We start from the raw sequence: 16,079 nt of genomic DNA, 5'->3' as shown, positions 1-16,079 counted from the left end.
ATACCACATCGTACATCTACAGTTAGTGTGTGTGTGTGTGTGTGTGTGTGTGTGTGTGTGTGTGTGTGTGTGTGTGTGTGTGTGTGTGTGTGTGTGTGTGTGTGTGTGTTGAAAGATGAGATGCAACCTACATAATAAGCCTAAAGATATACTGTAAGAATGCCTAACATTAAATAGCTAAATCAGTTACCTGAGTATCTTTCTACTCCTTTTCAATAGATTTCCCTTCAGTAGCCTATGGACTTTTACTTGTAATGTAGTAGCTATACTACTATACTATTTTTATTTTGACACAATGTAAAGGGGATTAAAATGTTCATCCTCAACAAAGTTGAGTGGTGTATGAGTTCTAATTTATAAATGTTTATTCTTATCATCATCATCATCATCATCATCATCATCATCATCATAGCAAGCAGGAGACGAGGATGTGTGAGGATGGGCGCCGTCTACGCCACAGCTTCAGCACCGTGGACAGCGTGACGTCAGGACAGGTACTGTACATCGTCTGTGTACACGTTGCATGGCACAGGAATGAATTACCTCCTCCTACGTCCCCCGCATCCATGTTTGTACCTCACAAAGTCATGCTTTTCAACACTGATGATCACACTGCAGTAACAGAAAAAAAACCCGTAATTTACTCGCTATTTTTACCTGTGAACCAGGTTTACATAGGAATAAAACAGCCCCTGGGGCAAGAATTTGAGGTGGTGCCCCATTAAACCCCCCACTCCTTAACTCCCACAGAATAGTTTATTCATTAATGCAGTGCAAACAGCAGTACATGGGTGTTACATACACTGTTTTGCAAATATACTAAAAAACAAACAAACACAACTGTCACTCAATCAACCTGAGGGCTTTTGAGACTTTTTTTTTTTTTTTAACAAACAGGAAATTTAAGGCATTTAAATATTTGTACCCATACATCTACAGTTAGTCTGAAGGTTGAAAGATGCAGCATGCATAAAACCTAAAGATATTGAATCAACTGGTTACCTGAGTATCTTTCTACCTTTTCAATAGATTTATCTTTAGTACAGAGTAGACTTTGACTTAAATGCAATACTACTTACTATGCTATACTACTGTACTATTACATACTATTTTTATTTTGACACAATGTAAAGAGGATTAAAATGTTCATCCTCAACAACGTTGTTAAGTATGAGTTTTTATTTATAGATGTTTGTTTATTTATTTATTTATTTATTTATTATTCTTATCATCATATCATCATATTTGTTTCCCAGGCCCACCCTTAAAAAGTTGACGATCAAAATTCTACAAATTTCAATTCTTTATATTCAAGTGAAATTAAATGATAAATCTTAATCACTCATTTATTTTTCCATTTGTTTTTACGTCATCCTTGTTTTTAATTTTACATCATTTGTGTACGTACATTTGAGCTCCTTTAGGTCAAATACCACGGCAATCTCCGCCACTTGATGATCATGATTATTATGTTAACGATGGTAATGATAATGAGGACGATGATACATGGAGGCGTCTGCTGCTCAGTTGGTGGCTTACCCCTGTGAGATAGAGCTGTGGTGAGGCAAACCCAGGCTGCCTAATTCATGATATGTACCAGTGACCCCCTTTTCTTAGCAGCAATTCCAGACAATTTACTGGAAATCATCTTATCTCACTTGTCCTTACACAACGTATCAGACACCCTTTGAGCTCCTGTGGTGTGTATGTGTGTGTGCGCTTTCTGTCTGTGAGCTACCCTAAAGTTGCCCACTTGGGGGAGCTATGATCCAGTTTGTGTCCTCAAGCCGTTTTGCAGAATCCGTTCTCATTTGCCATCAATTTATTCTCATTCAAACGAAGGGTGACCATGTGAAGAACATCAGATCAGTTGACAGCCTGTAAATGTGATTTAAACATTTAAGCACCATTTACCCAGATTAAGTTTCAATTGAAGAACAAATGCTATTAGGTGGAAATCTTACAGTATGTGGTAAATGATGGAGCTTAAGATATTCCCTTTTATTGTTTGAATCCTGCTGCTCATTTAGTGGCACCCTAACACCCCAGCGCCTTTAGCCTAGAACACATTTAGGCTAAAGTTAATAAATAATTGTGCACCTTCATACACAGCAATTATAGTCCTCCTGCTTTATGTACTGTATGCATAGACCACATTGGTAGACTAAACACAAACCACGTATTCATTACCATTCAACTCCTGTCCACAAACACATGCACATAGGCCCACACACACCCCTTCACTCACACACACTCGCACAAAATGAGCATCAGTTCCTTCCCTAATCTTGTATTAATGGACCCAATCACAGACTCTATGAATAATCAATGGCCAGTGGTCTGCAACCGCAGTGCTGAGACCTTGAGTGAAACTGAATTTTCCTAATAAGACACACACATACACACACAGGCGCGTGCGCATACGCTCACACAACTTGAGGCCCTAATAAGCACTAATGCACTGTGGGTTGAGAATATGTCACATGGTTTGTTTGCTGCAGAATTTGAAAGATAAACACGCTGTTCCAGACTGTGCAATGTGTGTATGTACTGTATTTATGCGTGCGTGCGTGCATGCGTGTGTGTGTGTGTGTGGACAAGACCAGTGCGAAAACGAGGACCTGTCTGCCCTTGTCCACTCCCTCCTGACTCTCTAATGCCGCTCTCCTCAGATGACTCTGTGTGGAAACAACCGCTTTGGCTAATAGCTGCTGCATTAGTCTCTTAACCAGCTGGTCATGGCCATTTAGAAATGTTCATTAGGTTGCAGACCAGAGTGGATAGGTGTAGTTCACTCCCCACTGTTGACTGTAGAAAGACAGAAAAACAGTCAGAGAGTGGAGAGAGAGAGAGAGAGGGAGGCAGACAGACAGACAGGAGGAGAGAGGGAGAGATAAGGAGGGAGAGAAAAGCAATTTGCTGGCCAACATGACAACCAAGTGTTAAAAGCTGCAGATGCAATTATCATCATATTGCCCTGAATAAGAACTGTGTGCATAATTAGATCTCATTAAGGTCTATGAGTGTTATTTTAGGGCTCTGAAAGGTTGGATAAGCAGGACTTGATATTATGGGTTATTAACGCTACAACATCTGGTGCCATTCTGGCCATATTCTGACAGTCACTGTAGCAAAATACAATGTAGAAATATTTTTTTTACATGAATGCACGGATGGAGGCAGAAATAGATACTGTATATAGGTATAGGGCAATATATACCTCCATATATGGTGTGTATGCATATGAATTTGTTTGTGCTGATGACCAGTCAGAGCACATTACACACCGCTGAGGGAAACAGGCCTCCGTCGCCGGAAAAGCGATTGATTCTCCATTTCCATATTAATGAGCAGATTTGTTAAGAGCCTGCAGGAGAGGGAGAAAATAACAGGGTCTTCATAGGGCACGACATTTATAAATAAAGCTGATGCAGAGAAAAATGGAAATTAAACCTTTTAGTTTAATAAATTTGAGGCGTCCGCAGCAAAGCGAGCGATTTGCATTTCCATTTGTGGCCAAATAATGAGAGTGCGGGTCCATGATGAGCCTGCTTGTGCTGCTTTCGGGTCTCAAACAGTCAGACAATCACTCCAGCGTGCAGCCCTCCACATCAATGTCATTAGCTCAGGCCTGTTAACTCTGCTACTTGGCTTTCTAAGATTATTTGGTGAACTAGAGATTCCTATTATCACTTTGAATGAAGAACAGGATAGTGCACAAAGTAAAGAATGTACAGTATTCACTTCTGTGTCCCTGTAATTCCCAGTTCCCTGTATCTTTTATTTTTATGTCTTCTTGAATATTCAACATCTTCTATACATGCAGGTGTCACTTTTTAAAATGATCTTTTGTTGCTCTAAAACAACTCTGTCAGAAAGAGTTTCTGTCTTTCTTTTCTGCCTCTCTCATGGAGTGCACGTGCACTTGGACACACACACAACACACAACTGCCACACATACACACAAAGCATCACTGATTGAATTTATTGGGGAATGGATGTTGACTAGACCACTCCAAGTAGGCTAGATTGTTGTTGTTCCCAGATTGACAGACAGACCCAGAGCGGCTGATTGAAAGTGCCTTTTAGCTTGCTCTCACTGTATATTTGATTTGGCAAAATGGAAGGGGAGTCCAGTCTTTTCCCAGGATGCAAACACAGGTCCCTGTGTTTGTGTGGGGGTATGTGCGAGTTTGTGTATTTGTGTGCACCGTGTGTATTGACTGGTGAATGCTTTAGTAAATGCTGCATAAAATGTACCCCTTTCAGGTATTAATTGAATAATGCAAGCACTCCTCTTGTCAGCCATCAAGTGGGCCACTTTCTCAGTGGCCTGTGCTGCTCTGCTTGCCTGTGAATTGACTAGATTTATCTGTGTTGTTCCAGCCAATGGATGCCATTTGTTCCAAATGTTTGACATAAACATGCAAAGAGCAGAGGCGTGCACTCATAAAATAAGCTTCCAGACTGTTGTTTTACAGCCCAAAGGGACCGATGGTAGAGAGAATGGGGGGTAGTGGTGGAGGTGGAGGTGGTGAGTGGGGCTCTCAGCCTGTCAAATCATGTGGCGCTCTTGCTGAGCCAACAGCGTGTTAAAGTTCTCTCTCAACCATTGATGTGATGAAAGGGAACAATTGCTGCCATAAAGAAAGAAAGAAAGAAAGAAAGGATGGATGGACAGAGAGAGGGGAGAAAGGCAGAGTGGAGGAGTGCTCTGGGAAGGAGAGAGAGTGCAGTTGGAGGAGATATGAGCAGCGTTCTGCTACATATGCATACTGTATTTTCCATGCCTTTAATGGGACACAACTCATTGGGTGCCTTATGTCTGCTTCCAAACTGTAAAAGATATTTAGCTTTACACCTGCAGGAAATTCCCCCATAATAAAGACAATATTGGCATATGGAGCCTTTGCTGAATCTGCGCAGTGATGTCTAAGTGCGTGACTTTTAATGCGGCTTGTAAAAGAATAAAACTGGTTGCGCTCAAAGTTGCATTTAACTTGCCTTTGAATCGAAATGACGTGAAATTAGGATTAATCAGTGTATCCTTTTGTTTAAGAGTAGACAGCTTTTGTAGAGGTAGAAATCCCCCTGTCTATATTGTGAGTATGGATTCGATTCAAGTGTGTGTGTGTGTGTGTGTGTCACTTGTGCACATTCAGGTTCGATTTGCTGATTTAGCACCTCCCTAATTTTCCACGGGGTAATATTTGCCGTACCTGCTGCCATCTGTTTTTATTATCCGGGTGAATATGTTTGTCTAAGGATATCAATAATCATAAACAAAGCCATGACTCTTTCACCTCTCCCTCTGCACACCCGTCTCCATACCTCCGTCTGTCTCTCACACGAGGCTGCTCCCCCCCCGCTTATTCTCTGATTGCGTGCAGTCTACATATTTCAGTGTGTAATTGGTGAAAAGCAAACATTATCAAACCAAGTTTTCATCAAACTGTGTGCACACATACAGTAGCAAAAACCACACACACACACAAATTCACACACATTGTGCCGTGGCTCATGCCTTGACTGAGTGTGTGCTCTCCTATTACAGACAGTAATTACCGTCAGTCACCCTGTGTGTCCATAACAAGCCAGCATAATGCCCTAATCAGGCCTGGATTAATCCAACCCTCTCTCTAATCACTCTAAAAGTGATTTATATTGTTTTTCCTGTTCGGAACAAATGAAATCTGTAGCCTAAATTAATACTGGCTTTTCATCACTGGGAAGTTAAAAAGCCAGTAACCATCACATTCTTGTCATTAAGGTTGCGTTGCGTCTGAGGAGACACGAGCATGCACACACAGACACACACACACACACACAGGCGTACACACACATGCTCACATACGTATTTAAGTTGGAAGGAAAAATATTTAATGTAATATTCCATTAACCACGCACACTAATAGCATTAGTCTTCAGCAGAGAAAGGCTTTCACACCAAGTAAATGGCATCATCAGAGGAATAACAAAATTTTATTGCTACTATTTCATATTACATATCCTGCTTTGATTTAATAATTACCATCAGAAAATGGCTGCTGATAAATGACTTTTACATTGTACAATTCAAGCTCTAAATTAAGTGCATTTAGAGTCTGTTGGCCAGCCTTTTGCATGTTAGCGCAGGTATATCTGTGCAGTGTAATGGACATGAAATCATTTTTTTTATATCCATCTACCAATTTACAAATTATTCTGATGAAAAATGCTCTATATCATTCTGTAAAAGTCATTTGTCAAATTGTATCAGCCGCAATCTTTCTTGGTCCCGAGCTTTCATTTAAGATAGCATGCCTCCTATTTTGGTCCATGCCTCCTACTTTGTTTCATTTCCATTGTTAAACAAATCAATTCCAACCCTGACTCACTTCCCACTGTTTTTCATTATGAAGAACAAAGGCCGGACACGAATCGTAACAGAACCCTGAAATTTCCTGCTCACTATTCAGTTTGTGCTCAGAATACAAACCAACTAACAAGACGCACATTTAACAAATGCAAATTGTGAGCCAATCTGGTCGAGCTATCTGGGCTCCCGGTTCCATATTCATTTCCTCCACCCCGCTGTTCGCAAACTCCGAAAACAATCCCGGGGTTAACTCGAAAGGGATGGGAAATGGAGATCTGACAGTGTCCACTATCCTGTTCTCTTTTCTTCTCCTTTATCTCTTTCTCTTCCACACTGTCTCTCACCTTTGCTCCCCTCTCCTTCCTCCCCTCTACCCCCCTCTTCTCCCCTCAGTCCCCTCTCCCCTGTTCTCTTCATGCTGTGTAATTCTCATCTTACACACTCTGTTGCTCTGGACTATGAATAATGCATGGTGTGTGAGAAATCCTCAATCTCATGCTTGGCTCCCAGCGAGCATTACGGAGCTTGCATCTCTATTATGGAGATGAATAGGAGAGAGGGGAATATCGCATAGGATACGCTCTAACTTCACTGTTTGTTTTCTGCATTAAAGCGCCAATCTGGGATTTCTTTAAGTACATATGAATTATGTATATAAATATACAAGGAGAAGCTTGCTGATGAAAAAATATTGTCAAAACTTTTATAATCCACCATATCGTCACCATAGTTACATTTTTCTCCAGTGTCACAACGCAAATAAATATGAGCAAGAGCAAACTATTTACAGCTTCAGAATAGATTTAAAATTCATGTGCACTTGTATGCTGCCAGCCCTTGAAAAACAATTTATTTTCAGTTAATCAATTTTTATAGAGAACTATTTTAAATTCAATCAAATAATGTTATAAAAAGCAGTGCCATAACATTTTATTTATTTATTATTTTTTCCTGTGGTGTGTTTCAGTTCCGGGGGGTGGGCGTGTTTTTTCTTTTTTCTTTTTTCCCTCTCTGTGATTTGATTTTTATGGAAATGATCAGATTGCAACTGCAGGGACAATACATTTATAAATACAGGAGTCTAGCTGGGTGCATGTCTGCATGAGTCTGTTGTCGGTTTGTCAGTGTGTGTCTCACTGTTGGCAATTTGTTGACGGCTGGGATGCTGCAAATACAGATAACAAAGCCCAATCAGGTTGCTGCTCACTGAGGGAAAAAAAATTACACTTTGAGCCCAGAGTTTCATCACACTATGAACAAATGAGTGCTTGAACCTCTCTGCAGACATTGTTGGGGGTATAAACCGACTGAAGTGGCTGCAGTGTGAACTTTAAACAGCTGTTTAAAGTCCCCCCTCCTCAATATTTCCTAGCGTGCTGTCAACATCTTTTTGAGTTGCCTCTGTGGAGATAAGGCCACATCAGGGGACGCTACAACAACACAACTGCCATTAAAGAAATACATTTGGAAAAGATCTTGGCTTCTTCTGACAACCTTGCGGCTTCTGAGGGAGCGTCATGTGCGTGTTACTGTATATGTGCGAACCATGCTTCCGCGCAGATCCCCATGTTTTATGGGGTGTGTGCATGCGATAAAAGCACTGAAGAGTTAAAGTGCTTTTCTACCATGCTCAAAGCCATGTGTCAGCACTAGACCACTAAATCCACACAATTCCCTTGAACAGTTTCCCTTCCTCTGATAGTCTATCATTCCTCTGTTTCAGGTGGCTGGCCACTGTGGCTGACAGGGCCGAGTCCTTGGGGCGGGGGGGGGGGGGGCGATCATGTGTCTGTGGAAAGTACAGGACAAGCACTGATGTTTGAGCTTTCAATCCCATGTCCCTGTTGTTGCCCCTTTTGCTCTGCCTCTGCCGCGTCTCATTCCCAGTGTCAGTATGGCAGAGGCAGAGGCCCTTGGCTTGGCACATATATAGAGAAATACATGAATTCGCCTTGTTGGAGAGCTTTTAAAGAGTCATGTATTGTTTAAGGAATGATCATATATGTCGTTCTGCGATCTTGACTGTAGATCTTTCACCTCTTTTTGACGCTCTGGAACGTGTTCCTTATATTTCACCCATCTTTTTCCATCTTTATCCCCCGTCTTTATGTTCTGGTTCACTCAGTATTGCACATCATTTGTAATACAAAGCAGGGACAGGGAATATTATGGATAAAAACCTCCCCATTATTCCATAGTGCTGAAATCTTACAGAAATATGCCTCCCATTTTGCTAGACGTGGGTTACTCTTTCTGTCTTTTTCATGCCCGTTTTGGATGAAGCCCAGATGAATCACACTAACGACCTGGGCCCTGTGCTGCAGCACTGCTCTGAAATTAATATCTAAGGAATGGAGATATAGGGCAAATAGATGAGAATAGGAACCCAATATTCACTCTTGGGAACTACGTGCTCAGGCACACACACACACACACATACACACACACATGCACTCGCATACACTGCACACAGACCCTGACAGGCAGGCTATTATCCCCGAGCCCGGGCTGCCGTAATTGGCTATCGCTTTTTACAAATGTGGCTCTGTCTGACTCGCATATCAGCTCCCGTCTCATCAACCGTGTAGGGGTCACCATGTCCGTGCTTGTGTTTGTGTGTGTGTGTGTGTGGTGGTGGTGGTAATGGTGAATGTGTCTGTATATGTGCATGTATATATGCAGGGGTCACTGGTGTGCCCATCCCTCTCATGTCTTCATTTCACATACTCATTTATGTCCATGCTAAACGAGCCAGTGGATGCTAAAGTGTGTCAGTGGCTGGCTCCTCTTTAGCAGTGCCGGAGTATTTAGCCATTAGTCTGCTAATAGCATCAGGATCATTCCAACACAGGCTATAGCTGATGATGAAATATTAGCTTAGCTCAGGCTGTCATTAGTTAGTCTGGGCTTGCCTTGGAGGTCAGGGCTCTCTTATTTCTGGCACACAGAGATCAAACCCAGTTAATAACTGAATGTGCAGATTAAATTCTTAATTTTGTCAGTTGGTAGAAAAGATGATGGCTACTGCAGCTTAAATCTGCCAGTGTTGTATCAATTTCTTATTTTACTGCCAAAAACTCTTCCTTTATCTGCTTGGATGGTCCATATTTATTTGTTTATTTATGTATTTATTCATTCATTCACATGTTTTGTTTTTGTTAATGCATTCTTGTCTTTGATAGTTGACAGTGAGGAGATGGAGCATTGCAGTCGTGTTCATGGACAATTACCAGAACTAACAGGGTGTAATGTATATATGTATATATATGACGCTTCCGAATTAGCATTGTCTAAAACTGTAAGTCCCTAACATTTATAAGCAGTTAAAGCTGACTTGCACTGAAAGACCCCAAACTAATTGAATCTAACTTTCTGGGTTCTACTTACTTCTTATGTTTGGCTTCTATTCAACTGTTCACCTTATACCTTTGTCAGAATTCAGACAAAGAGCTAAACATGGTAGGAACAGCATGTTGTCTAAAACTTACATCCATGCTAATGATACATAGCAAACAAAACAAATACATTACTGTTATTTGAAACTGAAGAGCTGAAAACCCACTGAGTGTAATTCACTGTCATTACCAGCTCGTATATAACCTGCCTGTCGCCCTCGGTCTTCTACATCCTGCTGTTTCCTGTCAAACTGTGATGCATTTAGCAATGTAGTAGTGGACACAACATAATGTAACAGTGTCTTTATTATTATGTAATGAAGACTTAAAGACCATTTTGGTAAGTAGTCCATTTAAAAAGTAAAGATTAGTGCTTTCAATCCCCCTGAAAGAACTTTTTTTAGGATTAAATAACTGTCGCACTGACTTGATTGCGCAGTGTGACATGTGTGACTTCTTGATCACGACGTCTTTAGGAAGGAGACAATGAAAAGGACTCCCTTATGAACTGACCGCCTCTCATTTGTGTCGGTGCACCGCAGGTTTGGAGTTTTACTTTAAGAGGAGTCCCCGAAGTCACGGTGTAATTACTTTCCCACTAGGCGGGGCTCTGGAGCTGAAATCACATCACCAATAATGGGGTTGATTTAAACTTATATTCGAGAAGGCAACTGCTTGCCTATCATACTCTTGCACCTTGTTAATCCTTAACCAATGAATTAACCCTCATTACCAGTGTTGGAATATAGATGAGTGCTCTTTCTCCCCCTCTTGCTCCGAGTCCCACCCACACTCCCCCCTTCTCTCGATCCTGTTCTTACCCTCTATCTGGCTTTCTGTGATGGGGGACGTCTGGGGTCAGTGATTCTGTCCTGTGTTGCCCCTGATAGTTCCTCCTGCATTCAGATTATTCTGACCTGAGATCAGCCCTATCAGCTGACCACTAAAGCACTTTAAACCCCAACCTATCCAAATGCCAGCTGCTCCCCCCAGAGCAGAGATTGCCTCATCTCTCTCAGCTTGTTTGTCTATCTGTCTCTGTCTGGTTACGAGCAGGAGGAACAGTGCGACTAAAAAGGAAACCATGAGCGAATGCTTTTCGGCAATGCTTCAATTTCAAATGACAAAGTAGAGACAGTGAGCTGAGCACTGGTGTGAGATGAGCTTTATCCTCAGGTGTCATTTAAACTTGGCCTCCTCCAGCCTGTAAATAACATGCCTCAGCTCCACTTTGCACGCGAGAATCAAGTGCTCTCAGCTGAGATTGGAGTATGAGGGTGTGTATGTGACTGTGTGTTTCACCAGAGAGACACCAGTATATCCACTGTTCATACTTTTTTTTTTTTTTTTATAAAGCACATGAATCAATCCAGCTCTAAGAATTCGCTCCTGCCGTGAATGCGTGAGTTTGATTTCTCAGTCTCAAAATCCAATATGTTTTGGAAGAAAATCTATTGGATCACAGTTTTATTGCCCTTGATGCAACGTTGTTTTCTAATGATTGTATTTGATTGGCACCTGGCACTCAGTTATCCTGTACAACAACCAATCTTTCAGATCACTGCAAAGAAGTTAGCACGTGGAGAACGTTTCTTTCACACGTTTGCAACAGAGTTAAAAAAAAACAAAAAAAAAACAGGTTTAAACCTGACTTTTTTTTTTTTTTCTGGATGATTTTCATGGAACATCTCCTGGTCTTTTTTGTCTCTGCATCCTGTGAGAGGTGGCTCGCCCAATGTGCTTGTGCATTCAGATGAACGTCCGGTCTTATTGTGTGTGACCTCCGTCTCTCTGGCTGTTTGCTGTCTTGGATAACATTTTGACATTCCAGTCTCCTCTCTCAGACACTGCGATACCTTGGGCCGAGGGTGGATGGGGGGCCCAATGATAAGGCTTCACTCACAATTAGCAGGCAGGAGCAGGGAGGCGAGAGGGGGAAATTGAACTGTCAGAGAGAGAAGAGAAGAGAGGGGGAGTGGAGGAGAGAGGAGGGTGGGTAGGAGGTGGAGGCGAGGGTGGGGTGGGGGGGTGACCCCATCCTGCAAAATGGAGCCCGTCATAATTTGTTCATTTGGTGCCCATCAGGCTCTACCTTCCGTCTCTAACGCCGCTCTGCTGACCTCCCTCCCTCTGTTTCACCCTCTCCCGTTCCTCCTCTCTCCTCCATCTCTCATCTTCCATTTCACCTTCCTGCATTACCCCCCCCCCCCCCCACTCGCCACAGCATTCCCTCCTTATTTTAGACTACTGTCACTGACTGTACATGCGATATGATTGTGCTCTCTCTTTAGCCACACTCACTCTGTAGCTATTAGCAACATTATTCTCATTAAATGCATCAATTGATGAATTGAAGAAAAAAAAAAATTACCCAGAGGCTTCAAGAGCTTGCAGTCAGGAGAAAAGGAGCTAACAAGACCGAGGCCCGTGCCTGCCCTGCCCCTCTGGAGGATGTGATGGATGGTAATGTTAATGTTAAATAAGCAGAGAGGCTTTTAGCAGCTTTGTATTTAAATGTCAAATGCTGATGGGTCCTAATGAGATAATGCTGCTGAGAGCAATTAGGCTGCTAGTCACAGAGAGGACTGTTCACATCAACATGTGGACTTGCACACATACAGTTTGTGTATACAAACACTTGTATGCATACTGTATTTGGCTGAATGGAGAAAACAAGTGACACCTAAAGGGAGAAGATTGCTCTTAATATAGGACTTCCTGATTTAGTTAATGGGCCAAAACAAGGCTGACTTGTTACAGTATTGTCATTACAAGAGCATCACATTTAGTTGAGAACATCACCTCGGCTCACCTTTTTATAAAATAAAATAAAAATCTACTCACAACACCATGTAGGAACAAAGCTGGTCAGATTTCTCTTTTATCATATTTATTCTGTAAATTGATTTTGAGCTATTAAGTGTATTTGATGGCCATCTTGAGTAAGTACTGTATTAAATATTTTTCATGTGACAGTAGGGCTGCATGGTTAATTGAATTATAATCAAAACTGCAATCTGGCCAAGTGCATAATGGCAGGAGGTGTAAAAATGTGTCTGTTTTTTGTACATTGTGAGCTCCATAACCGTGGTGCCGGCAACATGCTGGAGCCCAGATAACATTTTTCATATCTTAAGAAACATTTTTATTTGGTACATAACCAAGATTCACATCACAATTTCATAATTATCTAATTTTTGTTTATTTTTTTAAATATTTTTTTGGGCATTTATGCCATTATGGATAGTACAGTTGAGACAGACAGGAAACGGGGAGGCAGAGAGAGGGGGAATGACATGCAGTAAATGGCGCCCGACGCGGGACTCGAACCAGGGCCGACTGCAGCGAGGACTGTGCCTCTATACATGGGGCGCCCGCTCTAACGCCACGCGACGCCCCATTATCTCATTTTTTTAAGTGGAAAAGAAAAAAAAACACATTTAGCAATAGCAGTATCTGCCAAATTGATGCTAGTATTTTGTTTTATTTCAATTTTGCTTGTAATGCAGCCTAATGCTGAGTAAGTTGGCCAATGTCTGTTTTGTGCCTCAGCTGGCCTCAGAAATATCACATTTTTTGTCCTACAAGCATTTCAACCTACCAGTGTCCATTTTTCCAATGGCCGTATTTCCAAAATATTTGTGTTCCAGGCTTCAAAGTAGCATAACAAATATACTTTGTCCATAGATTTTTCTTTAAATCGCCTGCACTCCCTTTGATTTCTTGAAACTGAATGGCTCTTCAGTGTTTTGTAGCTTGAGTTGCACTGTAAAACTACACTGTCAGCTATATCTCTGAAAGAGGACCAGAGTGTGTCCTTGGCATTACAAGTGTAGTTTCACCAGATCTTAGTTTGAGCTCTGGGTTGAACTGAACGGCCACTGTTGATACAACTGTATAGATTTTCATCTTCTTAAATCTCTCTCAGGCTCTCACTCCGTACGTGCTACAATATGTGTGAATTGTTATATGTCAGCAGAAGTGTGCATGGTCTGTGTGTCGGTGTGTATGTGTGTGTGACAGAGAGGATACAGGTGTTGTTAGCAAGCTCTGAAGGTGACTGCTGGTCTCATCCATCAAACAGGCTTTCCTCAGGCTGATCCCTAATGGATCCCCTCAATCAGTGCCGCTCACTGTCAGTCGCAGTGCAACAAAATGAGAAATCAGGCAACTGGTTGCGCAGCCAAGGTTGGGAGTCATATAAAGGGGACAAAGTGATAAAGACCAGCTCGTGTCCAGCCTGTTGATTAGTATTGAGTGATCGCAGCCTTCCAGCCGGTCATGACGGAAACAGGACATCAATCTAGGCAAAGCTACTTCTTCAACAACTATAATTCCAATACTGCAAACTTGACTTCAGTGCGATGTGATGTGTTGGTTATGCATAGTAGCCACTGCATATCAGTCTGCGCCTTTAATTGACCTTACCGCCTCAAATTAACTAGCCTTGATAAATCAATATAATTTGATAACAGGTTACGGACTGAGTGTGCTGGAGGTTTTGATTTCATTCTGTGCAATTTACAGCAGCAATAGAAATGGAAATGGTAAATGTGCTAAGTCCTGTCTGTACTTTGGGTGGAAAAAAAAAAACTACTCCCAGGCTCGTGTAGTTATCAAGTGTTAACGCACTTCGCTTTACCATAGGCCATTAAAATCTATGAAGGGAGGACAGATTCAAACAGAGCATTCACTTTATTCATCTGTGTCCAGGGCGCCTCACAATGTTAAATGCTGGTTCTACGTTCCCTTCATAGTGATTTGATTTGAGAAGCTAATATACTGAAAGCCTCCTCTTGCCTGTTTGTCTCCGGCTACTCATTCTCTCAGCTTTAAAAGCCCAAAGCCTTTATTATTGAAAAGACCTCTATTTAGTTTTAGGGTCTAACAAAATCGTGGACCACATTTTCCTCATTGAACAGAGAGTGAAAAGGGGTTTGAGTGCAGTGGATGCCTGAAATAGATTCATTATACAGTATGTCTGTGTGGCTTCTAAATACACAGGAAAGACAGAGAGATGGAGGTACAGTAAAGTAGTCACACTGAAAGCTCTCTGTCGTGCTGTTGGTTGTGCTCTACCATTACTACTGCTTTTCTTTTGAAGCTGGTGTAGTTTCAGACTTTCTGGACAGTAAAATATTGCATTAGCTCAGAGTTGAACAGGACAAGAAAGCCAGTACCTGGCCCCCGGACACATTATCCCAGGTTCAAACTTGTTTCATTTGGTTTGTAGTACTTCTGTAAACTTCTAGTTTATATTGACATCTAAAGCATCTACAGTATCAGCTGACATGCTCATGATGAGCTTTGTCATCATTGCCCCGTTCCCACTGATTTGTTAGCGCCTTTCCTTCCACTTAAAATATAGTTTGATTTAACTGCAAGTTAAACCACTTGGCTTAAGTGATATCATGAATGTTAAAAGAAAAAATACTCTTGGTAGGTGACGACATTTGATCCTTAGCCTCCGGTGTCAAGTTTAGTGTCTCACCTGGTAGAGTGTGTTCTACGTAGGCTTTGTCCTAACACAAGTGACCCTCTCTTCCTGAATTATTTGTCTCTCTCCACTAACCTATGATAACAATGAAGGCAAAATCGCCAAAAGAAAACTTAAAATCTTTGAAACACCAAGAACGTTTTTCCCGAGCACCCAACTCACCAACTCCTCATGATAAATTAAAAAGTCTCAATTTTTTAGTATCATAATTACAAAAAATAATAAATGAATAATAATAAATTATATTTTATATATATATAATTTGGGAAATGTATTTATTCAATTAACAGCTCAATTATACTTTTGGTAAATTTGATTCAGAAAATAAAAGTAATTTTCCCCTGAGTCACAATTCTTTTCTGTTTTTTTGACCATGGAAATGATGGAATTGTGATTGGTTCATCATTTGGTTGCCCTGAAACTTGTCACATTTCTGAGGGAGAACAGTCATTATTCAGACAGAAAATAAGGTGCTTGTCAGGGAAGCATAGACAAAACATAAATCACTGTGTTTTAACAGAAAACCAGTGCTGTCATTTTTGTGAGATCACAGGAGAGAGCGAGAGAAACGTCACGTCTGCTAATTTTGCTCTGGTTTTGTTGTGAATTAAGTAACCGATTGTGTCAGGAAGTCATATTCCTTCCATTCATTCATTGTCCTTGTTGCAGGCTGGCCCTCGCCTGTTGACGTATGTGGTGATATTAATATTGGTGGCGGTATTGATTTGGAGGCCTGCACGCAGTCATACATACAGCTGTCCGATGGTGGGCTTACCAATCACCATAAGTCAGTGTCTGGCTGGGAACACCAGGGGTGGTGTCAGCACCC

The 16,079-nt window shown here is 41.5% G+C and overlaps 1 protein-coding gene across 1 annotated transcript in view; it reads left to right on the top strand.

The window, feature by feature from the left end:
* Nucleotides 1-16,079, top strand: part of LOC146981306 (homeobox protein orthopedia B-like) — a 53,527-nt gene that overhangs the window by 683 nt on the left and 36,765 nt on the right. Inside the window, exon 2 of the mRNA XM_085786390.1 lies at nucleotides 438-494. The gene's annotated coding sequence lies outside the window, so the exon portion shown is untranslated. The remainder of the gene's footprint in view (nucleotides 1-437; nucleotides 495-16,079) is intronic.

The sequence above is a fragment of the Trachurus japonicus genome, chromosome 9 (assembly GCF_045865225.1).
Source record: "Trachurus japonicus isolate A0001 chromosome 9, Traja_1.0".
Classification (NCBI taxonomy): Eukaryota; Metazoa; Chordata; class Actinopteri; order Carangiformes; family Carangidae; genus Trachurus; species Trachurus japonicus.
The sequence above is the reverse complement of the archived record's forward strand: the minus strand, read 5'-3'. Positions and strand labels throughout refer to the sequence as shown.